Here is a 26,017-nt window from a genome sequence, read left to right as displayed (position 1 = left end):
ACTGTTTCTCCCCGTGGATGTTTTCATACAAACCATTACTATCCCCGACCTCAAGGGTCTTTGTGGGGTTCTTTTTTTAATCATTATTCATTGTGGCATTGAGAGTTTTAAAGAGTATTACCAACACATATTGTGACCTACAAATATGATTTTGACATCATGTGTTTGAAATAGAGATATTGATATACAACATGATAACAAATAATCAACGTTTCACTCTTTAAAGCTGGGGTTGGTAGTCAGATTTAGATACACTTTTTGTTATACTGGTTAAAATGATCTTTATGTCCCGAAGAGCATAAAAAAGCTGCTAACTACAGCCGGAGGTAAACCTGGGAGAACACCAGCCAATCCCTGCCATCAGGAGCCAAAATATGAAACCAATCAAATCCAGTCCTGCTGTTCTGCCCACCTCCTGCATGTACATTTCATGTTTGTTTGTGTTTTTAACTTTCACTATGATAATGTTTTGGTGTTTTCTTACCGCTGAGTGAGACATGAGTTGACGTAGTGCAAAACACAAACAATGTGCTGAGAACCGTTTTGAAACAGTCACGCTCAAATTGTCGCGAATCAGCGGCGCTCGTTCATGTGAGCACGGGCGTCGTTTTTGAGGAGCTCCGAGGGGGGGGGGGGGGATTAGACGGAGTCCTGAGAAAATGCTACATTCAAATTCATGCTAGTTTCCCGTGACTACCAACCCTAGCTTTAAGGAGAGTCCTACTACTCCACATGGATCTTTCTACAATTCATTTAACTAACATACATATGCCGGCTGAGAGATCATTTGAAACCAAAAGCACTCATCCATCCTGTGCCGTGCAAGTTCTCTTCACACCTGGATTCACATGGCGAGCATTTAGATCATTAATCACAATCTAAATAAAACAAGGAACTACAGTTCAACATTTATTATTCTCCAGTTTAAGACACAATTTCTTCTAGTTAGGGCCAACAAGGGCTTGCACCTCCTCCAAAATGTAACTAGGCATAGAATCGACGCGGACCGCAAGCCCTGTGATTGGTTCACTCGGCAGCATTGTGTTTCCCGCATTTATATCACTTTGGGGATCCTGGACACTCAGCCACACATCAGTCGTGTATTTCATCTCCCCCTCTCATCATGTAATCATTTCTGTATGATAAACAGTAACATGTATCAGCTGTAGATTAACATAACATCTCTGAATCGCTCTGAATCTGTGGAGGAAAAGTAAACAGAGATCGTAGCGGGGTCGGAAGCAGGCGATCAGAGAGACCACACGCCCTCAAGCTTTGCAGCGGAGAATTGCTGCGCGACCACAGACACATCGACGCACAAGTATGTGGTGCTCATGTCCACGTCAACCCCTGCTGCGTAGGGGGCGACACAGAAGTATAAATCAGCCTTTAGCATCAAAACCTGCATTTTGTTTTTATATTTAAGGGGATTCAGCATTTTCAGATTTTAAACACAGCTTCTAAATAATGAAATACAAAAACACAAACATCATTGATGAAATTTCACAGAGGAGTTTCTTTCATGTACAGCTGTGCCAAGTCTTAAACATCTGAAACACTGACATGCTCTCGTAGTGCCACAGTAAGAAAGAGCCACTTCCAAAGGAAAATAGGACATACCATTTCAAACAAAAACAGGACTATGTAGCTGTTTCAGCTAAATCTTTACCAAGACAAGAATCTCCTGGCAGACGCAGAGCTTTGAAAAAAAAAGCCCATTCAAAAGCTACTAGTCCAAGAGCTCTGTGCTTACAATAACAGACCACTTCAAAGATAATAGAAAGCTGGCAAGCTTCAGATAACGACAATAGCCAAGTTCCAAAACTACGACCTACAACCCAAACACAGCCACAAACATGTTCGTGGCATTGGTTTTGTAAAACTCTCTATTTTTTTTCTCTCTTTCAATTTTTGACAGAGCACATGGTGACTGTTTGCAGCCTGAATCGACATCATGATCAAATCACAGCACAGGATTGAGACATGTTGTGGTTGTGATTCCATTGTGTGTGTGTGTGTGTGTGTGTGTGTGTGTGTGTGGTGTGTGTGTGTGTGTGTGGTGTGTGTGTGTGTGTGTGTGTGTGTGTGTGTGTGTGTGTGAAAAGAGAGAAATGGCTAGAGGAAAAGAAAGAGTAAGTGAGAAATGCGTGTTCTGACAGGACAAGGATCACAACACCAAGCAGGAAGTTCTTCCTGTCGGGATGTGGGAGTGTCTTTACAGCACAACTCTCCAGTAAAACACGTCAGTCATTACAGTGCATTTGTTTTATGCCATCAAACACTGATCCTTTTTAAAAAACTTATTAATGACACTTAAGGGTTAATCTTCTTTAAATTTTGGATTTTTCCAGTTTTCACTGAGTTACATAAGAGTCTCTAATTCCTGCTCTAAACTCATCTGGATCAGAAGTGCATTTGTCGAGGAAACTAAATTTGATTTCTGCTGGAAAGGCTGATGCAGACCAACGGCAAATCATTGGCATCCGATGAAGAAAGAAACGTCCTACAGATATTCATTATTGTTAAAAAGACTAAATTCAATTTAAAGGGCAGAAAGAACCCTTTGACAAATAAGGTAGATTTTCTACAATGTCAGCTTACAATCTGCTGCCAAGAATTAAGAAGTAAGGTTCATCTTTATAGTAATATGGTGACAGGCTTGGCAACATTGACAACGAAAGCTTTGTGATAAGGACATAGGCTTTCTTCCTGAGCTGTAAATGTGTCACATAATTTTGTTAAAATAGAAGCTACATGTGAACAAACACCTAAATCAGTGAGCTGTCAAGTGGAGTAAAAAAGGTCAGAAAGGCCAAACACGATTTGTTATGCCCCTGCTACTTTTTCTTATAGTTGTGCAGGTTTTCACCCTGTTGATTTACAAAGTTTCTTTACCATGTACAAGCATTTTTCAGCCTCTCATCCTCTGTAACTTGACAAACAGCTGCACAAAGCAGCTTATCACAGCATGGGTGCTTCAGCAGCGAGTTTCTGGTATGTACTGTATCTGCAGAAAGTATCACAAATCCTTGACATGGAACTGTGTGTACTATATGGGTTTAGACATGTTAGACGTAACGGGTGTTGACCATTGGGTTGACATGGCCCTCTGTACTTTTTTAGTATGCTTGTATAAACTGATCCATGTCATATGAACTGGCTGATGACCCGGTTCAAAGTTGTGATACGGTTCACTGAGGTTTTGCTGCTGTTTTTTTCTTCAAACTGTGCTCAGCATCTTCAATCTTGCGTATGGGGCTGGTCAGGTAGCGTTAGTTGGCACACAGTGAGAGAAAACAATTAAGTCCAAAATTGGTTAAAATGATTTACAGCCTCCACTTCAGAAATCAAGTCTTGTTGACTTAAATGGAAAACTATTGAAATTCTGCCCGTCTGCCCGTCTGTCAAAGCTTTGTAGAAAAGCGATCATGTATATCAGCTGCAAGACCAGTTCTACCTTATAAGACCCCATGATGACACCTGTGCTATAATTATAGACTGTATTAAATATAGGGATGGGTACCAAATTCGGTACTTTTATAGGTACCGACCGAATTCCGTCGGTACTACCGAGTACCGACTCACGTAAAATCAAACGGTACCATGTTTCGGTACCTAAACGCATCCCTGTGACTGTGAGGGAGTGGAAGAGCAGGTGATTTTCCATACTTTCGCCCTGTAATAAAGATTGAGACTGACCGGGTGGATGTCTCTGCTCTCTGCTCTCTGCATCTGCGCGGGAGCGCGCCAAACGGAGCCTGCAGCGAACGCCGGCGCGCGCACTCACGGCCGAGGCAGAACTGCACTGAGGATTAAGTTTATTTTATACAGTCTATGGTTGAGACGGACCCTCTCGCTCAGGACTACCTGCCCCCGTTTATAAACCGTTCCTGTGTGCGTGAATGCCCAACAAGTAAGTTGTATGTCCTGTTATATAAAGAGACAGAGAACTGACGTTTTCCTGTCCGCAGGCATTCACCTGTACTTGATAAACTCCCGAAAGAGCAATTAGACGCCACGAGCACGTGTCAGCTAATATATCTAATCACCTATATAATCCTGTTTCTGTTCATTTCATGTTAAATTAAATAAATATGTTAAATCAAACAAATTTGAGATTTTTAAAAAAAAAATTATATTTATTACTACATAACAACACGAAGTACCGAAAATTGGTACCGTTGAGTACCGGTACCGATTCCCAGGTACCGGGTATCGTACCGTATCGGTTCAATGTGTAGGGTAGCCATCCCTAATGAAACATGGAGGTAGTAACGTCACGTCACCCCATCTGTTTCTGAAGAGCTGTTTGAAGCCAATTGTCGGTGGAAGCCGTTATTGCTGCTTGTCGCGCGATAATGACGTAAAGAGCAGGCTTTGAGCCTCCTCGCCAACAGCTACAGTGTTTCCGCCTGTCAATCAAGTCAGCTGTTCCTCTCATTGGAAGACTCATAATCTTAATATCTTCAAAATTGCCGCGTTAGAAAAAAATTCACCCCCGTGCAGTGTGTGCCGATCAAGAAATGAGCTATCCGGACTACATTCGTCTTTTGTACCTGGCTGTAAACATGTTTATTTCTGCTGTAAAGACTAGGGATGCACCGATCCTTCTTTTTGCGGTCCCGATATCGATACCTGGGCTTTGGTATCTGCTGATAATGATACTAGCCGATCTGATCCTGGTATTGATTTAACAATCTTTATTCATTAATGTGAGAATAGAATCATGTTTTGGCAACTTCAGGCTTTTCTGACTTGATGGTGAACTGGTGAGCCCTTGTTGATACTAAGGTTTCCGATCTTACGGTGACGTTTGGAGCGATGACTTTGTGACATGGTTTATATGTTAAAACCAGAGTTATGAGATACCAAGCAGTACACCTATGTCCATGACGGTATTAGTTATACCAAGTTTCCATGTTTCGGTTTTAGTTATACCTTTTCCTAATTCTCCATCCAACTACCTTCCATATAATTATGCACAAGTGTGATAGATTTCAATTTATCTATTTTATATTCAAGTTTGGACAACAAGTTTGTCTTTTGCTGGGCTCCAGGGTCCTGGGGCCATTATGTTACTGGTAACTGTGCTAATGTAGCAGTAGTCTGTTTTAGCTCTGTTTTAGCAGTCATCATTATGGAGCCAAAGAGGGGAGGTAAGCTCTGTCGAAAACCAGAACACTATGTTGGCCACCAGTTACAAACATCCAACAACTAAGTAAGCAGCTAAATAGCCTCACTGTAGCCAGTCTGCACAGATCAAAGTTAGCCTTTAACCAGTGCAACATACCAAGCCCCAGCCAGTAAGGTGTTTGTGGTTGAGGGAATGAATGGACAGGTGCCATGGGAACATTTCAGAATCTCCATTGGTCTCGTGCTGAGTAGCAAGCCAGCAATAGTGAGTGAACATAATGACAGTATGAACAGATGTGTTCTAATACAATTAGTGGAAGGTTGAGTTTTGATTTACTAAGCAAAAGTTACTCAAAATTGCACATAGTACATCCAAGGAACATCCCTGATCATCCCAAGCACATTGTTTATTGTCCTCATGTCAACTTGACACCATTTGTCTTGAGCCCTGGACTCTTGGAAAAGTAATAAACTCAAAAGCGCGTTATTTGAAAAACATATTCTTTCATTTTTTCTAAGCTACAAACAGATTATCCTAAAAGGAGAGATGCACACCCTAACAAGCAATATAACCACCACATTGTTTATCTAGGGTTGGTAATCAGATTTAGATACACTTTTTGTTATACTGGTTAAAATGATCTTTATGTCCCGATGGCAATCAATACAAAATTTGTTCTTAAAAAAGAGCGAAAAAGAGCTGCTATCTACAGCTGGAGTAAACCTGGGAAAACACCAACCAATCACCGTTTTTGGGTGCCAAAAATCCCGTCCTGCCGTTCTGCCTGCCTCCTGCACGTACATTTCCCCGGCATGTACTCCTCGTCCCTGTCCCCTGCCTCTGCTTCCCCTGACTCTATTTACTGCCCCTCTCATTCGACCTCGGGCCTGTCCCCTCTGACCCGATGAGGTGCTTTGCTCAGGACTGTAGTCCGGATCAGAGTCTAAAAAGCTCTCACCATGGGGGCTCTGACAAGCAGAAGAATGAATGACATTTAGTAAGTCCTACAGAAAATGTATTTGTATTGTAGCGTCTGTCCGGACGCTGTAGGGATGACGAGCCGATTTGTGAACACGTTGAGCTTTACTAACCGGTCACTGTCGGCCGTGATCACGCCAACCAACAAAGCAACAATCAATGTTTGAATAAATGAAAAACTTCTCCTCTTGTCTCTCCTCTCTCCCACTCGCACTCTCTACACCTCACTCTCCTGATGCCTTCACTAAAGGCTGATTTATACTTCTGCGTCGCCCTACGCAGCAGGGGCTGACGCGGACATGAGCCCCTCATACTTCTGCGTCGGTGTGTCTGTGTCGCGCAGCAATTCTCCGCCGAAACGCCTGAGGGCAGTGCGGTCTCTCTGATAGCCGGTCGCCTGCTTCCGGTCCCGCTACGATCTCTGTTTACTTTTCCACATCGATTCAGAGCGTGTTATGTTAATCTACAGCTGATACATGTTGCTGTTTATCATACAGACATGATTACATGAAGAATAGAGGAGGAGATGAAATACACGGCCGATGTGTGGCCGATGTCCGGGACCCCGGAAGTGCTGTGAATGCGGGAAAGACAAAGCCGTCGAGCGGACCAATCACAGAGCTTGCGGTCCGCGTCGGCTCTACGCGTAGTTACATTTTGGAGGAGGTGCACGTCAGCTACGTGCGTAGGCCTCTGCGTAGGTACGGGAGCTACGCGGACCTACGGCGTAGGTTACGCCGTCGATTCGACGCAGAAGTATAAATCAGCCTTTACCGTCAACACTGTAGGAATTAAGAGCATCTACACTGAACACATTTAACAGACAGTAACAGTATTATATGTGTTCCAACTTTTCTCCTGATATCGTGTCACCAGTACAACTGGATAATGCTAACATGACAGTTGTGAGTACTAACAACAGCTGGGGGGGGGGGGGGGGTCACTTTGGAGGAGAGGGGGAGGAGGGGAGGGGTTAGACGGAGTTCTGGGTAAATGCTACATTCAAATTCTTGCTAGTTTGCCGAGACTACCAACCCCAGCTTTAAATGGAGCAAATTGGGAATGAAACCTTTAAAAATAATGTCAGAAAAATATATGTCATGGGATAGGAGAGTTGAATCTGGTTTTTAATCTATATCTAAACACTTGCTGAGTGTTTGACAGGCTAATGTTTGGCTACTAAACATCAATTCAAACAAGTCCCTACTGACTGTCCAATGGAGCCTCATGCTCTCTTGGCTGTAAACGTAAAAAACATGGCCAACTGGCTCAAATATGTTTCTGTCTGACTTTTGAGTATCCACCATGGTAGGCTGTTTGCTCATAAGAGTAATTTTCAGTGATTTAAAATGATCATTTCCATCATGGCTGGAGCTGAACTACACGCTGAAGCCCGACAGTGAATTTGAATTAAATGGATTCAGGCTGGTGGACAAGAACTGCACAGTATGAATAGATACAAATCACAATAGCATTTTAACTTTGAACCAACCTCCATTGATTCTCCAAGAGAGCAAAAAGTACAAGTAAAGCAAAAATTCTGTGGTTGCTACTGGCAATCTGTCTCTGAGACATGTTTAGCAACACACACATGCTGCCTAGCAACAGGAAAATACCCACCAAGAATAAAATCGCAACACCAAACTTAAAATACAGACTAAGGTATTCTACTTATATCTCTATGTTTGGAATTTATTTTTCAACAACAAGTGGTTTCTCTGTGAGACTTTTTTCTGGGAACCATCCACTGATAATGAACTTCACTGAACAGCTGGAAGCCAGGCTGATCAGCAAATTACTGGAAAGGGTTCAGATGAAGAAGAGAATAAGCAGATCTGTATTCAGAGTTTCTATCAAGCACTTTCAGCCCTGAGAAGAATTACTGCCTTGTTAAAAAGAAATAAGCCCGACTGCACGGTCATTTCTCCACAAAAATCTCAACTGAGTTCTGGGACTGTTTAGGTGAAATTAGGCTTTTTCCCAATAACTACCACATCTGAAGAAGCAACGGTCAAATCAGGTGCAGTGCAGCTTCACAATGATGATGATGATGAAATCATTGATAGTCACTTGAGTCTTGCCCATTCTTAAAATGAAGCAGATGAAAAAAGGATCCCTTAAACTTTGTTCATTCGAAGCAGAATAGTACGTTGTTTTCTGCAAGAGAGATGTGCTGTTTTATTACCACAATAGTGTGACTAGACTAGACAAAACAATCACTGCATTCTTGAGGTCTGCCTGAGTCTGCACAAAGATCCCCAGTCACACAATCCTTTAGCTCTACAAACAGCAGGAAGTGTTTAATATAATATGTTGATCTTGCAACAAAGTCACTCTGACAACAGCAAACTCAGGCAGTGACAGTTTTCCTTCCAGTAGACTAGTTGAGGCTGCAGCTGAATTTGTAACACTGGGTCCTCCTTGTGAGTAAGCCTTGTTTGTTAGATGTACACTACCAGTCAAAAGTTTGGAAACACCTTCTCATTCAACATTTTTTATTTATCTTAATTATTTTAAACACTTTAAATATGAAAGAACATAAATGGATTTATTGAATTACAAAAAAAAGTGTTAAACAATCCAGAATGTGTTTTATAGATTCTGTAAAGTAGCCCCCTTTTGCCCTGATGACAGCTTTGCACACTCTTGGTATTCTCCAAGTCTGCTTCATGAAGTGGTCTCCTGGAATGGTTTCTAATTAACATGAGCCTTGTCAAGAGTTCATTTGTAGAATTGCTTGCCTTCTTAATGTGTTTGAGACCATCAGTTGTGTTGTTCAGAGGTAGGGTTAGTACACAATGGATAGCCCTATTTGACTACTGTTGTAATCCATATTATGGCAAAACCAGATTATTTCATAGTATTGATGTCTATAATAAATAAAAACCATTGAATGAGAAGGTGTGTCCAAATTTTTGACTGGTAGTGTATATCCAAAGAATAATAATAATAAAAAAACCACCACAGTTGCTGGGTATGGTACTTCCCTCAAAGCAGTCAAGTTTGGTTCAGTACAGTTTGGTATGGTAAAGCCTGATCTTGCGTTTCCACAGTGAACTTTACCTTCAGCGCTTCACTCAGAAAGAGAAGTGGTGACGGCTCTCCAGAATGGTTCGTTTTTTTTGTTTTGGTGTATGTTAACAGATATCGTTTATTCTGCTGTTGTGAGCAGCTAGTCTCACGTGTGTCTCACACAAATATAGAGTTGAAGGTTTTTTTTTACGCAGCTGTGTGCAGATCTTGACTAAAAGACAGAAATTATACTGCAGTCTGTATTGGCTTTATATCAGCTAAGTTTATATTTTGAACTGCTTTTCAGATCAAAATCCCATTCTGCTTTTTCTGTGGAAAGACTCCTCTTGTTTTGTTCATAGACTGTATAAATAATGGACGTAGTATCCGTGACTTCACCCATCTGTTTCTGAAGCGCTGTTTTGAAGACTATTTTGGATATGCTGAACTTAACCTAACTGCTGTTGAGCTAGTGTGAGGTAAAGAGGCAGACTTTGAGCGTCCTAGCCAACAGCTACAGTGTTCCTGCCTGTCAATCAAGTCAGCTGTGCCTCTTAAAATGGAAAAATCATAATCTTAAAAATTGCAGTGTTATGAAAAAATTCAGCCCCCGTACAGTGTGTGCCGATCGAGACATGAGCTATCCAGACTACACTCGTTTTTTGTACCAGGCTGCAAACATGTCTATTTCTGCTGCAAAGATCTGTGTTTTTTGAATTTGTGTTTATGTGGTTTCCAGTACTTCCGGAGCCATAATCAAGTGGACACTCCAGGAACTGCAGTTTTTAACACTTCCGCATTGGCTTCAATTCTCGCGGCCGGAGGTTGCTGCTTGGTTATGACACAATGCATATTTTTGAGGTTTTGCCAAGGACAGTTATGCAAGTAACTTGTGTAGCGCTTTAATCAAGTCAATGGTGAACTGTCATTGGGAAAGGTAGGTTGCAGGTAAGCTATGTTAAGTATTTAATGACATCAGGTTACAGGATTTTGTCTTGTATATTCTTGTACGTCTCCCTTTCCCTTTACACCCATCTCTGTACCTCTCTTCCTGCTCAGCTGGTGTCTTCTTTAACATCTGTTTTTTTAACAACGGCAACAATTGTGTACCATACCTTACCAACCTTGACCGCTTGGTGGTGACGCAGCATTAGATCAGACAGCCTTCCCCACTGAAATGTGTGTCAACTCCGTCAACATTAGGTAACCTCCATGAGGCTATCTATACATTTATATCAGAAGCACTGCATCAACCAATTTCCCTACTTCTCAAGGCCTGGATTTACACCCGATTTGAGCCTCTCTTGAATACAATTCAAACCTGAAATCATATTTATCACTCAGACCTCATTTACCTCAGACCTAAAAGTTAAACACAGCAGGACCCGTGATGGCCTTTGCACAACTTCCTTCAACATTTCAAACAAATCGTACTTTTTGAGAGATAGCTCCAAACAATTGAATGCACTCGGGTTTCTCTAAAAGACAAATTCCAACCCCACCACAGGAACACATCACAGAAAAAGTGCTTCTATCTGGCAGAGCTCTTGCGTAAGAACATCATTATAACCCCAACTCAAGTCCTGATTCAATGCAAAGTGATAAACATTGAGAATAACTGACATAAATTGCTTTTTAGTCCAATTTAAAATAACCAGACATTCAAACAAATACTGGGGCTAAACTCGGGCAACAAAACTGTATTTCAATTTTCCCCAAAACACTACTGTCAAAAAGTAACACTGTCAGCAGAGGCTCTTCTGAGGCAGTAGTCTGGAAACATCCGGCTCACCAGAGAAAGATGGACACACACACCTTGAGGGAATCCGACGCTACTCAGTGACACTCTCCTGAGATTTACAGCTCACTGATCCAGCCCAAATTCAAGCAAAACCCCCTCAAGTATGTGTTGGGCAGCTCAGATGAAAGAGAAGCTGTGTACCTTATTGCCTCCTGAGCCGGCAGAGCTGACCCTGATGTGCAGAGACAGAAGGAGGACCCCACAGCCTGAGGGAATGACCAACAGGAAATGGGACCAGTGTGACACAATTTGAAGTCCTCTCTGCATTCCTCAACGTCATTTACATCTGCCAGTTCTGTTTAGGAAATCCGTCTTAAACTTCTTATAAGGGTCTTATACGTCACTTTTATTTGCTAATGTAACCAGTCTTTTGGTACAAAATGAGCAAATGATGCAGTGGTGTGCCTTTCCTTGTTTTATCATTATTATGGGGTGCATTGTTGCGGTCCAGCACAAAAAGCAGCAGACTATCTTGAATTTAAAGAACACAGTTAGGAAATGGTATGAATAGCAAAGTTATAATAGTAGCATTTAGACTCTCTTATCTCTACCTCACAGTCACAGTGCAGACTGCTGCCTTGCATTAATCCAGGGGGAAATTGTTTTGCTCTGACATAAGACTGCGTAACTGCTACAGGGAGGAAACAAGTAAAGCAAAAAACAAAAAAAAGGCTTAGCGTGGCTCATGTTTGCGGTGTATGCCAGAATTTTAGTCCAGTAACATCTCTTATTACTGGATTATCACTAGGACAAACATATTTTTAGTAATTTGATCCAACATGTATCCCAGTAACTAGACACTCAGATCAATGAAAGAATCAAAACTGCTTACTTTGTGCTACCGAGTGATCAGATGTCCCTACATTTGCACCCTTTGAAAAATGATTTTGGAGCACCTGCATACCATATAAGATTATATAGCACATACTCAGTGAGTCCCTGTGTGGGGACGTGTCCCTGCCACGTTCTGTTATATTCACACATTCCAATTAAAACAAGCAGCCACCCCATTCTGTCAGCAGCTATTTGTCATCAAACTGGTTTTTAATTGACAGACCTCACAAACCACAAATTACTAACATTATTGCCTCACCTTAAAAACAAAGATGTGACGGTAGTAGAAGAAAATTGTTTACAGGGAAACATTTTTGGCAGCAGCTCCAAGAGTAATGTCTGAAAAGGATGATTTTTTTAAACTGTTCATAGCAAATAAGGCAAATAGTGTTACACTGCCTGAAACCCAATTGTAAAGGCTTATTTTTGAAAATTGATTAAAAGTGGGCAGTATGTTTCAATACAAACAACATATAGCTTTTATAGATATCTTTCCACGACCTGTTTTTTTTTTAAATGCAGAACTGTCCCTAGTGCTCTGCTCCATTGAGCGTCATGACTAAGATGTGACATAACATGAAAATCCCAGCCACAAATGGGATGAGCTGACTCAAGAGAAGGAGGGGCAGCAGAATTATGACAACAGCAAAACATCCACTACAACATAGTTATATCATAACATTACTGTACTAGTATGTACTAATGAATGATACACATGCACAAAATAATCTCTGATACAGTTCAATTAGTTATTATCGTGTCACAAAGATCACATCTGAATATTCTTAAATGGTACTGAATGTCATGTCATAGCAAAACAGACTTGTTTTTCAGCAGAGAGCTCAAGGTGTCAAAAGTATGGCTCTAAACATGTTTTAATTCTCAACAAGATTTCAATATTACTATTACTCTTCATGTGCACGTTTCAACAGAAAGAGTGTTTTAACAAGCCCAAACTCAGCTGTTGTAATGGAAAATATGCTTGGAGAGCATGCATTTGATAACCCATAATGTCTCTGTATGCTTATGTTGAATGCACCTCATTTCTTTGGACTTTCCGCCATCCACCTTTCGGTGGTCACCACATCCTTTTTTATTTTGCTTGACCAACAACTTAGTCATTTACTCACAACTAAACAAAAGCAGGCTTCCAAAACAACTCTGGAGAGTAAACATGCCTTAAATGATGGTTGTCAATTGTGATTTTTCTCAAGATTGTTGACTGGACATCCAGTCTTTAGTAGCTTGGAATTATGCAAATGCAAGGGCTCTTGTTAAAAGGTCACTGGCTCAGTCACCATTGTGTTGAGTCTGTGTGTAATGACGTATGATGAAGCTAGCATGGTTGTTGTTTTTTCTGTCATTAACTAAAAGCACTTACGAATAAGCGTGAGACAAAACTGATTATTCAAACGGCTATTTCTTTACAAGAAAAAATACAACCTCAGAAGATTTTGCACTACAAACCTAAAACAGAAAATAGAAGTTGATTCTTTGTTCATCTATTGTCTCATTCAGCTTTAAAACAACAAACGTGTCATTTTAAACCATTCAGCTAAGTTCACTGTGGATATATACAGTATATGACACACAGAAAGTAAAACAAGACCCAACCTTTCAGTTTCCTGACAGGTCTTATCTGCTGAAAGTTCAGTTATGCAATTCTTTATTTGTTGAAGTACTTCATCATGTTGCTTCTTCCAAAAGTCACTGTCGTGTGTCTGCTAGTGTTATTTGGTAGAGCTTCATATTGTAACTGTAGATATTCAACAGTCATTAATAGTTACAGACTTTTCTTTTCCCACACTTTTCTACCCACGCTGCCCCTCACTGCCCGCCACTACACACACACTCGCACCAATGATGTCGCCTCAGTGCTTCCCATACACTGGCTGCCTTTTGCCTTTTGTCACCAAGACCACATGAGACGCCACCTAAATCCCCTTCCTGTAACCAAGGCCACGGACCACCATTGTAATCAGATTCCAGCCACATTCCATTGCTTTATGCAACAATGAGATAAGGTGGTTTTTTTCACCTCATTCCAACCCCAAGTGACCATGCAGTCTGTGCTCTGCGAAGTTCAAAACCTTCTGAAAAACAATACATTACTCATCAGGGTTTCAGAGAAAGCTACTGTGCTCTCTTATACTTTGCAGAGGAAATGGGATTTGCAGACACAAGAGCCAAAAGGATCAAAGTTGGACTGGTAACTTTGAGTTGTGCCAGGTAACTTACAGACCAACCAAGGATCAGACTATCGAATTTCTCAAGCGTAAAGGACATTTACAGAAGAACAGATTTTTAACACAAGCAGTCAAAGCTGAGGTTTTACCAACTTCCTCATTCCAAAACAGGAAAAACAGACGACTACTTTTCTTCCAAAATAGTTAACTGTCTGAAAATCTGTGTGTGTTTAGTGTGCTTCTGTACATGTCTTATAGCTGTAGTTTGGCACAAATCCACTTCCCAACTCTCTTTCATTAATGTGCTGTGAGACTTAAGGGACTAATTCCTAAACGTCTTATCCTACTTTAGAGTCAAGATTTAAAAGAGCCTTTATAAAGTCCTATAAAATTAATCACAACAAGAAAAGCTGTGGTTTTTATGAGCATTGTGTTCAGTATTATTGCTTTTCAAAAAGCACAAAAAAAAAAAGAAAGATACTGATCACAACCTAAGTTTTCACTTGCACTTCAGTTATCAGATGATCAACACAACAGACACCACAACTAGGGGATGAACTCAAGAACCGTGCCTATTGTTCAATCAGAAAAAAACAACTCCTATAATATGGCCTGAGAGTACAAAGCATGTGTCTTCTCTTCCTGATCAGCTACTTCCCCCCCCCCAGTGAGCAATGTAAAAACCACTACTCCCTTTCAACAGATGTTGTCAGCTGTGGTGGGACAAACCAATGGAGGAAACAGTATTAGCCTGTGGAAATGCACGCTACAAAGCATTAAAAAAAGCTACAAAGCATTAAAAGTATCGAGGGGTTTTGAACTTAATCTTTGATTCGTCAAGCAAAATGAATAATTTTTCTCTCAAAGATTCAAGAGGAAGAAAATCATACATCTTCATCTTTGAGTAAAACAAATACAAAAGTATCAAACAAACTGAGAGAAACAAATATTTGGATTCATATATCTTAAGTGCTTTAACCGTCTGTAGGCAGTGTCTCCACTGTGTAAGCGTAAGCAGCACAGATTTAGGCTTGTGATCCTCTTCATTCCCAGGCTGGTCCAAACAAACAAACAAACAAACACCCTAATATGCTTAGCAGTCGGATAATGAGATGTGTCTCTCTGACTGTCCTGAGAAAAAGACGCACCTGACACCTAGTCTGGAAAAAAAATTCTGCACATCAAATGCAGAGAGAAAATCTGCAGAATCTTTAAGTGAATGCACCCTCAGAGTTTCTCATAGGACTGCAGACTGAGATTGCATCTCGCACAGACAGGACTGGACACAAACTGAGGTGTGTCAGAAATGTTCAAAGAATGCAATCTTTCAGTCAAACTGAGCAGTAGAGTTCACCAGACATTTAGCCTCTATTCACAGGATGTGGATTATTAAAACTGACTGATATGAGAGCTAACACTACCTGGGTAGATATCAATTACATGTGAAATGTGGGCTGAACCGCTACTATTTAATGATTTATCACAAAAACAGTGAACAGAGATGGCCAGCTATCAACTCAGATTAAATACATGTAATGGTCACACTGGATATAAATATTGATGATCTTCCTGCCACCATTTTTTTTAAAAAGCACTCCATATTACACCCAAGGCTGAAACCAGCACCCTGTACTGCAGTTGATAGGAGCCAACACTCCCCAACATCTCACGCTTAGTTTCCCTCTGCTTCCTGACCCACTTCCTCTCCCCCTGCCCAGCCATAGGAAGGCAGGCTATGCACTACTGAAGACCTTGTACCGCAGCACAACCCAGAGGTTGATGTGTCTGGTATGGTTAACAAGCCCAAACACAGCTGTCGTATGGTTGACTGTCGACCCCAAGGTCACTCCGTCAGCCTTCACCTGCTCTACATCCCACAGTGGATCTGGAAATCCTGCAATTCAAAAGCTGATTACACATGAATGCTGAGTAACCAAGTTCAAGAAAGGGGGCCAAATATGCAAATCATGCTGCCCTTTTGGCTCACTGACCACGTTCGTCACAAATCCAACTGGCCTATTGTCATGAGCAAGCAAATGAGCTGTTGGAGGCATACAGAGGGGTCACACAAAAAACATCTTGGGGTCAAGTCTCACCACTGAGACTCGACTGCAAAGACAGTACTTAGGGGGTCATCATTTAAGATCTTCCCACAAACTTCAGTTTAAGACACATTTTAAATACACTCGTATCCCAGAATAATATTAGTATCTAAGAATAATAAAAACAGTTATAAGTGAGGCTAATTCATGACACTTAGAAACATAGTTGAGGCAGTTAGTTGGTCAGTGGAGGGACTGGAAATGCATAAATGATTGATAATAAATAATGATGTTGTTCCACAACTCAAACATGAACATTTGCAGCCTTTTGCATCATATTGTTAGTTTAATATGAACAATGATCCAAGTGACTGGAGTGGAAAATAAATGGACCCATTCATCAATATTGGAAATAATAATCAGAAGCAGCCACACTTATGATACTTAGTAACTATGTTTCTCTGTCACCATCTCATGTGTGTTAGAACATATATGCCTAGCTATGTGATTTAAGATCAAGATCAAACTGATATGGAAATACAACTGTGAATTCACACTTCTTACTGATCTACTTAAAAATGCTTGAAAACATATACTATATAATTTAGAGTAAGAATATGATTATTAATTACCAATACTTCATACGGATTGGCCCAGCATTGCACTCAGTTGCTTAACCCCCCAATATGTTGCGGGTCAAATTGACCCTTTTTAAAGTCTATTTTAGTCAATATATGCCTCCCAGCCTGCTAAATGCAGCATAAAAATCTGGGCAGCATGTGACAGAAGAGGAGTCCTGTTGATTTATCAACATCACTTCATAAAATAAAAAATAAGAAAATTCTAAATAAAATAAACAAAAATATAGTATATAAAACTGTTGAATTTATAGTTAGGGCTTTCCAATGTACATTAAACAAGTTTTAACATGAATTCTAATGAAAAACGTTAAAGGAGTTATCCTTATTGAACCATGATCTGTGAGAATTAAAGACACCGATGGACCAAATCTTGATTTAAATGGTTAAAATTTTAGTTAAATTTAGATTAAAAAAAATGTGTATTGGGATTTTTTGGGGTTCTGACACTTTTGGATAATTGAATATGCCCCCGGGTCAAATTGACCTAGGAACATTATTGCTGTTCCAGAGAAACGAACATAACAGGAGGGTTGATATACATGATACATGTTATTTATATGTCCAAGTCTGTGTTCGTGCCTTCATGAAATATTAAAAACCACCAGATCTAGTCTACTTTTATCTCTTAGCCATACAGTCTATGCTCTTAGCACATAGTGCATATTAACACTGTATAATTCTCCACGTGTGATGACCAGACGATCAGAAGCCACAATGTCTATGCATCCAGCAGCTTGTATACTTCAGCCCTTTCCTATTATCTTCCATGCCAGTGTGTTAGTGGGTCAAATCTGAATATTGCATCTGGATGATTTGATATATTAATCGAGTGGGATTATTTAAATTGAAAGTACATAACAACCTATGTAAGAAAACGATGTTATTATTGCATTGGTGAGTTTCTGGGGCTCATTTTCCAGGTGTGTCTACATTAAGAGTCAGAATGCCACGGGCCAGGGCGCGGTTGTTCTGCTGCCTGCACCTCCGTGTATGTGGATCTATCGTCTGGGAGATAAGTTTTCCTGCAGCACTATGGTTAGCTACCCCACCCAGCTCTGTAACGTACAATCCATGTCCTGGATTGTCCACGTAACCCAGTCGGCCCCAGAGAGAGAGAAACCCTGTCGTGAAAGCATAATTTTTAACACGATCATTGAGAAACTTCAGGTCAATGTCAGTTAACCGCCGTTAACGGCTAGCATTCTACAGACTGCCCAATTCATTTTAGCTAGCGCGTGCACTTTCCTGTCTGGATGACTGAGGCGTCGGGTGTGCAAACAAAGAACACTACAACACGTATCATCCCTGCAGTGATTTAATATAGTCAGCTTAGTCTGAAACCTACCTTCTAAGAGGAAAATGAAAGTATTCCTGAAAGCCGAATGATATAACAGATCCCAACGCGTATCCCACTTGATTCCTCCCTATGACTGTGCCGCTGCTGTGCTGCTGCTGCTGCTGACACCACTCCGCTCTGTAGTCTGCTCTTTCCCGACTCTGTCCATAAGCCCGCCCTTTATTTTCGCTTGGCGAGCCGTGATAGGATCATTCAGGTTTGATGGGCAGCTGCAGCAGCCAATAAGAGTGGCTTTTTTTTTGGCTAACAGGGAACAGGACTCACGCCTGCTTTTTTTTTCAGGAAGCCGGTTGAAGAAAATCATAATCAATTGTGTGACTTCATGTAAATCTGTACTTCTATTGTTGCGGTAGTCGTGATAGAAAATGAACACATATTGTCATTTTATAAATCCTCCTCTTTATACAGTATATTCTTTGCATTTTTAATCGGTTGGAACACCTTTCATAAAACACAGAATATGCAAAAGGACTATTTTTATTAGCTTTGTTTGATTCTCTTATAATAAAAAAGTATATACACCCATCTGACTGTATCAAAGACAAAATAAATGAGCCAATGTGGCACATTATTTTAAGATAAGACAATAATGAGCCAATTATAATTGGGTAGGTATAACGTATATATAAGCGTGCTTTTTTTCAGGAAGCCGGTTGAAGAAAATCATAATCAAATGTGTGACTTCATGTAAATCTGTACTTCTATTGTTGTGATAGTCATCATAGAAAATGAACACATAATGTGATTTTATAAATCCTCCTCTTTATACAGTATATTCTTTGCATTTTTAATCGGTTTCACAAAACACAGACAATTTGTATTTGCTTTGTTTGATTCTTTTATAAAAAAAAGTATATTATCCACCCATCTGACTGTATCGAAAACAAAATAAATGAGCCAATGTGGCACATTATTTTAAGATAAGACAATAATGAGCCAATTATAATTGGGTAGGTAAAATGTTTATGTAAGTGTGATAGAGGTGGGGTATATTTAATATATCTCTCCTGGTTATGGTTGTTTGTGGGGAGGTTTAGAAAATGATTCCTTGATACACTAGATATTTTTATGCAGGCTCCATTGAATATCCTCACATAACCATTACAGTAGACAGTATGTGATGTATGCAGAAACAACAGGACATGCTTATGTAATGTGTCTGTTCGAGGAATCGCTTGATAATATTAAAACTCTATTTCAAGAACACAATGTACCACAAGTGTATCACAGTGCCACAAGATGGCGTTATTTCACAAATCCAGACTAATGCTGACTTCTGACAAGAAAACAGCTGTATTCCATCATCAAATCTATTTTTTCTTCACTCTTCATAGATGAGGGTTGATGCAAGTGTTTGTGGTGAATCTGGCAGCCCCAATTCTCCTGGTTCAGGGAAAGGGACTGCAGACTTGATTGGTGAATTGTTGTTTAAACATGTAATGCCTCACTAATCCCTTTACCTGTTATCCTGTCAGTATTATATGTGTTCTATACTTTACACAGTTTCTACACATCATATACTATCATGTATACTGTAAGCCAGATATCACACTTACCTTTTCTCATTGATGGCTTCCTCTCAATCGCCTTCTCTGGGGATTTCTGAGTGGAATCAAAAGCTGCCTTCATCTGTGCCACCTTGACAGAGTGGCCCTGATCATCACACTTGACTTCAGCTGGCTTGGGCCGGTCCTGGTGTTGCAGCTTTTCATGCAGCTGAATTGACTCCTTTATGAGGTCAGAGACAGGCCTAGTTCTGGGAGTGCTTTGGGATTTATTTCTCTTTACAACAGCGTCGCCTCTCTCAATGCCAGGTTTTTTATCAGGTTGTTCTGGCATTGTTTTTTCTCTGTTAGGTGTAGTATGAAGATCCTGCTTCATGTCAGAGACTTGGTGTTTTTCCTCTGGAATGGCTGTGCTGGCTTCAACCAAAACTGATCCAGTATCCACAGATTTGACAGTGTCCTCAGTGGAGTCCTCCTCCCTCTTCCTCACAGGTTGTGCCTCTGAGCTTGCAGAGCCAGATGACTCCTGTTCAGCTTTGCTATTTCTCTCACTCTCTATTTGTAGGGGAGGGCCAATGGTATTGTTGTCTGTGATCTCAGAGACATGTAAATAGCCGGAGTCATCACTTTTCGTCAGGTGAGACTTTGTATCAGACACTGATGAAGGTACAGATTCCTCAGTGATCGAACAACTCAACTCAATAGACGCTCTTTCATGTGAGACAGCTGATAGTAAATGTTCTGGTGGCTGCTTTTCATTCAGCTTTATCTCCACCTCCTCCTCTGGTTTATCATCTGTTAAGAGTATCTCCTCTGGACATTCAGCTTTGGAATGATTTGATGTTGTGAGTGAGCTCTCACTATCAATATTTCCAATCATTTCAGGAACATCTGAGGTTGTACTGTCAGAAGCATCTATCTGTTTCAGATTCAGGTCCTTAATGTGCAGCTCCTTTTCTGGGAGGTTTTCCAGCTCCTTTATGTCACATGATGACAGAGGTGTGCTTACATCTGAATGATGGATTTGATCAGCAGATAGTTCTGTTGCTGCACTGTAAATGATATGCGTCTCTGCTGTACCATCCGTGGTGTCCTTGTCATTTATGTAAACCTCTTTCATCTCCGACAGATTTGGGAATGCCTCCTTTCTGTTCCTCTTCAACAGCTTCTCCAAAATAGAGCTGGGTTCACTAGGTGAGGCTGGATTTAATGCCTGAGCCGAGTCTATTGATTGACTCGTGCTGTCTTCTGTTGAACCCATCAATGGATGAGGCTTCACTGAATGCCTTTGATCATCAGTGTCAGTGACTTTTGCTATATTCGAAGAGTAGTCATTAAAAGTTGGCTTCACCTCACAGGCTGGCGTTTCCTCTTTTGTATTATCCTCTGTTTTCATTTTTGGAGGTCCACACTGAATGGTATCACTCATGTCTAATAGAGACTCTTTCTGCACACTGTTTTCCAAAGGATGTTGTTGTTGAGCTGTAGGCGGTTCCTTCCTCTCAGTCAAGCGGCCCACTGTTCCTGCCCAGAGTTTGATATCTTCATCAACCATGGTGTTATTGTGATCTGGTTGAGCAGACTGTAACAGCTCACTCCCCGCATGAGCTCCAAATCTGCTCGTCTTCACCTTTGCAGAGTCTTCTTCAGAGATAAATAACTTTGCATCTTTTGAACTAACAGCAATTGCATACCTTTCATTCAAAACTTCATCTAAGGAGTTTTCATCTTGCTTCTCCTCCTGTGGGATGGTTTCTTCTTCCTGATTCTCCATCTTGACCTTTGAGGTTATGTGAAGCTCCTCCTCCTCCTTCTTCTTCTCTCTCTTCACTTCTTCGAAAGGCTTGTACGTGTTGGCTCTCTCCTCAGTCTTCTCACTGCTCTTTAGGTTCTTGTCTGTCTCCTGTGGAACCAGAGGCACGATTCTGCCTCCTCCTTCTCCTCCTCCTCCCTCTTCCTTTCCTGCAGCCCCTCCCTGTCTCACCTCCCTTGCAGCAGAAGGACTAACCCACAAGTTTATGTGCTTCTCACTGGAAGGTGTTGTTGGCTCCTGGCCGGGGCTCTCGTCCAGACACTGAGCGTCTGGCTCTCCTGAATTTTTCCTGGTGCTGCCATCCTCCTCCACCTCTGCCTCACAGGAGCTTCCTCCCTCCATGACATCACCTGTGTGACTGACGACATCTCCAGAATCAGGGCTTGGCCTTGCATCCTCCAATCCTTCCCTGTGGGCTGGTTCTCCTCCTTCCTGTTTGACCTGGTTCTGTCCCATTCTGGTCTGTGAGGAAAGACATAGTTAACCTCACAACAAAAATATAGTCCTCTAAAATCAGGCCATGCGTTATTTTAATTTCCTTGCAGACCGTGATTGATCTGTGTTCAACCACAGCCTATAATACTCTCAGCATCCTAACTTATTTTTCCTGCTTCAATAGCACACTGGAAACTGGAAGCTGCTGAAACAGGAGGGAAATAATGAGCAGATGCCTGGGAATACCATCAGCGTCTGTGCATTAGAAATGTGTTCAGTCTTGGGCCATGTAGCAAACAATTCATAGTCACACAGGAGCCATTTGCATGGAGGAGGTGAACTAGAGTATCTTATGACTTTGGCAGCTATTGTATGGCCTGTATTGGGTTATTCATGCACTTGCGATGACCATAGTTGCTCATGTTTGAGGGAAATTAGTCACAAGATTTAGGAACAATATGACCTGTGGATTTTAATCATTTGTTTTGGAATGATTCAGCAGAATCACTGCAGCATTATCTATCTTGTATACTTACATAACGCTGTTCAACTGCTTTCACTCATGCAAACTAAATGGATTATTCAAATTAAAGATAAAATGCCTACCATATTAAAAAGTGTAAAACTTTAGATCAATCTTTTTGGATAATCAGTATCTGTGCAGATAAGACAGGCTCCAACACTCTGTCTCACTGACTGATTAATTCCTCTGTGTTCATTGTGAAGTCTTATGACAGAGTACAAGCAAAAATGTTTTTCCTCCCTTTGAATTTTGAAAGGCAAAATATTTTACTAATGTGGTTTCATGTGACCCATTTAATACATGGGTCACCACTATTCACAGTTTTTTTCCAACATGGAACATGAATGCAAAATTTCCATTTAAAAAACTCTGTATATGTAAACTTGTATGTAACAAAAGGCTGTGCATCAATTTGATCCTGCTCTGGATACATTGTGTGGCATATTGGGTTTCTTTGAGACACATTATCCTGTGCTGTTGCAGTTTTGCTCTCATAACATGAGGTGTTATAAGGAATTCTGGGTACCATAAAAATATATCTCAGTGGGGGAGGGGAAGTACAGAGAAGTACACTCTATTTAAGCTGCATGAAATAAACAGACTGATTGATAGTCTCTGCTAAACTGGCCTCAAACTAACTCACAAAAAGTATTCTAGCAGTATTAAAACAGTATAAGTGGAAAAATAATGAAAGCCTGTAATTATAGGTGAGCATTTATTGTATTGTGTTGTATGTCAGAAAACTTGTTGATAATGCTGTCGGATGACATTCCAACAGGGTATCAGATTGTTCTTTTAAGAATAAAACTCTACCCTCTTAGGAATGGAGAGAGTTCTTTACTAGAGGAACCAACCCAGTTAGCCAGCACAAGCTTCAAACCAATGACCTTCTTACTTTAAGACAGCAGTCTTAAGAACCACACCACATTAAAATGCAGGTCAATGCTTATTTATTCAGTTTTATTCAGTTTCAAGGACATTTTGGCAGCTCAAAAGCATGACCAGACGGCAGGTGGCAGAATCCAGAACATCCCTCACCAATATGCTTGACCCTGCCTGATTCTTAACCCAAAACCACCACACTGCAAGGTACAGTTACTTTGCTGATCTACTTGATCGGGTTCAAGTATTTCCCAGTTCACTGTTAATTTCAAAAGTTTGCTTCCGTCTACAGTGGTAGATAGCCAGAACTTTCAAGCTCCACACGAGTTGGCTCCTGTAGGGATTCAAACCCAGAACCTGTGAAGCAGCAGTGCAAACCACCATGCTAACGTGTTGCTTTGCAAGGCCTGCTTGTTCAGGATTATCTACTTTCCAGTACATTATGGGAATTCAAGGCTTCAGACTGTAGTCGTCAGAAGTCAGAACATTCTATCTGTACATTACGATAATTTGAAAGCACACTTTTTACCTACTTTAGTCCTGTGAGCTGAAGGCCATACGTACGTACAACATCAATATGATCCGAGCCAGAATAGCTGACTACCTTAGATCTACTTTGATTGTATTACCTCTAACCACTCTTTAGCTGTGCTCACCTTCCTTTAATACTACATTTGTAAACAACATATTTACCCATCCTGCTGTCTTTCTCCTTTTTTTTATGTTTTTCATATTCTGATTTTAGGGGAAGACATGGTGCTCCAGCATCAGTCACTTGGCTCTTTCGTCTTGTGCCAGGGATGGACATTACAGTTATGGTGAAAGGGACTCTACATTTTCTTCAGATAGAGTTTAGTACATAGGTTTAGAACCATGTTTATTGTTTCAGCCAATTTAACTTTACTTTTTCACCCGAAGAGAGAAAAAAAAGTTTCATTTCAGACCCATCCAGAGCCTCCCTCCTCCACTGCGGCCCTGGGTTGTCAGTTCCACATTTTCCACCACCACGACGCCCATGACTATGGGTATGGTGCTGATTATAATTAATAGTCAAAAAGCGTTATAGCAGTTATAGCAGTAGCGTTAGGAGGAGGTGGAAAGATAGCAGGAAAGAAAAACATAAGGCAAAACATAACTTGCATGCTGCAGAGACAAACTGCTCCCTGAGACTGTCTGTTGAGATTGTTATAAAGGGTTTTGTCCTCTAAACTGCTGCAGTGAGCAGAGAAAATTACAAGACACAATGAACAATGATCTGGACCATGAGTCTGGATCCTGTCTGTGTGAAGACATATGACTGCTGGTGTCTTATCATTTGACGGCCCCTATATCTGGCCAGAGACATAGCTGAAGGAGATAATGTTATTGGAGGCACAGCTGAGTGTGAAGAAGCTAATTTGTTGTTTTTCCGGCTGAGGGTGGGAAAGCAACGAAGAAATTGGAGGAAATAGGTTTTTCCAGATCATTCAAATGTATCACGTCAAATTCAGAGTACAGGGGAAATTTTCCTCCATTGATAAACCTCCACCTTCTAGTGTGGGGAACCTGTTCCCCTCAGGCAGTGTGACCCTTTGAACAACTGCTTCATTATCCTGTCCATCCACCCTGAGTGCCAAAGATGATCACTTGATCACCATGTGCTCTGCTCTCTCCACATACTCAGACATACAGGAATTCAAAACCAATGAAGCAGCAACGGCTCGGAAAAGTTTCAGCATCAGGAATATATAGAACCTATCGATTTTGTTCAATCAGAGCTTTCATCATTACAGCACAACAAGCATTGCATAGGCCTGACAGATGACAGCTCACAACTCCTACACCACTATGCATATAACAGTATTGATCACTTATCAAATGCTGTATTGACACTTACCAGTTAGAAGCCCTGTCTGTCGTCCTCTTTCTCTCTCTATCTCTCTCTCTCTCTGGACCACAGAGTGCTCTTTGTTGGTTGTTTGGTGATGTTTAGTCCTCCCTCAAAATGCACAAGCAATGGGAGCCTTATATTACATCCATGTGATGTCACAGCACATTTGACTAATACAATCAGGGGAAACTCAGGCTTGTGGCTGTACTTTTTGCTGTGTTTGGTAAGGTATCTTAAGAATCTTCAACCCTTACTGTGGAGTCAGGCTCAGTGATAATTTGTTTGGGTACATTTACTATGCTTCTTAGTAAAGATGGGGATAAAATGGATGTTTTGATAGAGTAGTGAGAAAAACAGAAATATCAAAATTTTGTGTTTTCCCTTCTCAACACTGTTTGCATACCAGAGTCATGGGCTACATAGATACTCCCTCACTCCAGGAACTTAGTTAAGATAAGTGGGAGATCTAGTCAGCCTGGTGTGGGAAATCATCTGAAAAATAGCTCAGACCTCTTTCTTTTGTTTCTCTTGGTCTCTATAGTGACGTCCAAAACAGGATACATCCTTGGATAATAAAACAAAAGTGGCAGTACAGCCGCCAAGAATTCACCGGTAGAATTAGTGGAAGAGGGTCCGGCCCACACCCAGAGGCTGAAAGTGAAGGTTAAAGCGTTGACAGACAGTTAGCCAGCTCAGTGTTCTTATGTTTGGAAAGTGTTACAGGTCACACTAAGTCTCGTCTAGACAACAGCCAATCTGGGTTTAATTTAAGATCACCATTAATTCAAGACGGACTCCACAGGCCTCTTGGCACACTGCGGATGAGTTTTCATGAAGCTTCTAATTTAGACTCTATGTGGGTTCAAATGTTTACAAGTTTACAGTAGTCAGACATATTCAGTTTCCATCACTTCTCTAAAATCTTAGGTTGTGGACGAAAAACAGAGGAGCTGAGTTCAAGTGTCAAGTTACACACAAACAGTGTTAAAAAAAAACTCTTTGCA

At 40.9% G+C, this 26,017-nt stretch overlaps 1 protein-coding gene across 1 annotated transcript in view; it reads right to left on the bottom strand.

The window, feature by feature from the left end:
• coro1ca (coronin, actin binding protein, 1Ca) overlaps window positions 1-18,120 on the bottom strand; it is a 39,464-nt gene extending 21,344 nt beyond the window's left edge. Inside the window, exon 1 of the mRNA XM_034692470.1 lies at window positions 17,974-18,120. The gene's annotated coding sequence lies outside the window, so the exon portion shown is untranslated. The remainder of the gene's footprint in view (window positions 1-17,973) is intronic.
• Window positions 18,121-26,017: the final 7,897 nt, after the last annotated feature.

Source organism: Notolabrus celidotus, chromosome 9 (assembly GCF_009762535.1).
Source record: "Notolabrus celidotus isolate fNotCel1 chromosome 9, fNotCel1.pri, whole genome shotgun sequence".
Taxonomy (NCBI): domain Eukaryota; kingdom Metazoa; phylum Chordata; class Actinopteri; order Labriformes; family Labridae; genus Notolabrus; species Notolabrus celidotus.
The sequence above is the reverse complement of the archived record's forward strand: the minus strand, read 5'-3'. Positions and strand labels throughout refer to the sequence as shown.